We start from the raw sequence: 2,110 nt of genomic DNA, 5'->3' as shown, positions 1-2,110 counted from the left end.
TACATATGAATTTATAAGACTGGAGGAGCGAAATAATTTGTACATAATGCAAGGAAAACAAGTGGCTCGGTACCTAAAAGGATTACAATCATTTATTCGGGAGAGGACTGGGGTGTAAGCAGTGAGGAACCTAACTGAAGCAAAGAATATGAAGTTGAAGGAAAAAATTTTGTAACTAGAGAAATGGAGAAAGGAACTTAAGGATGCAAGAAATAGTAACCATGGGTATAAGCCAAAAAATTTTGAGGAAAATATGGGAAGGTTTGATTGTGCTAGCAGTAGTATCAACTTCGTGGGGAAGAATTCAGCAGATAACAAGTCCATGACCGAAGCCAAAGAGAAGGACACCCAAGCTCATAAGATCATAAATCCTTACGCTCAACCAATGAATGGAAAGTCCTACAGATATAATCTTCCAGACCATAGGTTGAATGAATGTCTTCAAATAAAAGGCAGTAAATATGATTGCACGAGAAGTGGACGAAGATGAAGAAGGGTATCAGTGTGGGCCAGATGGTGAAGATGGTGAATTTGAGGATTATATGGAAGAGTAAATAACTTTGGTTATACGAATGATGATGTTAGCCCCAAACTATGAAGGGGAATCTTAACGATACTAGTTATTTTGTACCAGGTGCACTATTAATGAGCATATTTTTGCAGTTGTCATTGATAATGCATGGTAGCATGAAGAATATTATAGGCAAAGACATAGTCAAAAGGTTGTGAATTTCAAAAGAGAAGCATCAAAACTCTCATACCATAGGTTGGAAAAAGGTTGAAGCAGAACTATCAAGGTAACTGCAAGATGTAAAGTTCCATTCTCCATTGGGAAATATAGTGATAAAATATTTTGTGATGTAGTGGATATGAATGTATGTCATTTGCTATTTGGGACACCATAGTAGTATGATGTAGATGTTCAATATTATGGGAAAAGTAATCAATATATTTTAGTGAAAGGGGAGTGAAATTTATTTTGCTTCTTTTGCAACAAAAAGGTAATTCGTCAAAGCAACAAAACTTCCTTACTATAACTCATGATTTCGAGGAAGAGGAAAAAAGTGACACGACGGATTTTTTCTCTGGAGTTAAAATAAGAAATATCTTGCGGTGATAAAGTGGGTCATATTCTAGAGTTGTTAAGGCTATTAATGTCTGAATTCCAAGAGGTAATGCCCGCAGATGTTCCTGATAGATTACCACCTATGAGAGATATTCTACATTGTATTGACTTGATTCCAGGACCTAGTTTACTTGATCTCCAATGCTATCGAATCAGTCCCAAAGAGAATGAGATTTTGAAATAAAAGGTGGAGGAGTTTTTGCGCAAGGGATATATCCAAGAGAGTTTTAGTTTGTATGATATACATGCTTTGCTAACATCAAAGAAATATGGAAATTGGAGGATGTGTGTGGATACTCGTTCCATAAATAAAATTACGGTGGGATATAAATTCCCATTTCTGAGGCTTGATGATAAGTTGGACAGAGTACATGGGTCTAAATGGTTTACTAAGCTGGATTTGAAGAATGGGTACCACCAGATTCGAATCAGGACGAAAGATATTGTTAATATTAAAAAGTTTATTTTCATGACCAACACATTATTACTTTTGGGGTATATTGTTGGTGCTGATAGAATTCAGGTAGATGATGCAAAAATAAAAGTAATTCGGGATTGGCCTACTCCTACAACGGTTTCAGAGGTTCGTAGTTTTTATGGGCTTGCAACTTTTTATAAGCGCTTCATCAAAGATTTTACCACTATAGTGTCACCTGTTACGAAATGTACAAAAAAAGGAAAGTTTAACTATAGTGAAGGGGCACGTAAGAGTTTCGCTATATTGAATAAAAAATTGTGTACCACACCCGTTTTAGCTTTACTCAATTTTGAAAATCTGTTCAAGGTTGATTGTGATACTAGTGGTGTGGGGATTGGTGTTGTTTTATCTCAGGAATGCAAGCCTATATGTTATTTTATTGAGAAGCTCAGTGACGCGAGGCAAAAGTGGAGTATATATGATAAAGAATTTTATTCAGTTGTGTGAGCTTTGAAAGTGTGGGAGCACTATCTTGTGGGTAAAGATGTTATTCTTTGTTATGATCA

This window comes from Apium graveolens, chromosome 2 (assembly GCF_009905375.1).
Source record: "Apium graveolens cultivar Ventura chromosome 2, ASM990537v1, whole genome shotgun sequence".
Lineage (NCBI taxonomy): Eukaryota > Viridiplantae > Streptophyta > Magnoliopsida > Apiales > Apiaceae > Apium > Apium graveolens.
The sequence above is the reverse complement of the archived record's forward strand: the minus strand, read 5'-3'. Positions refer to the sequence as shown.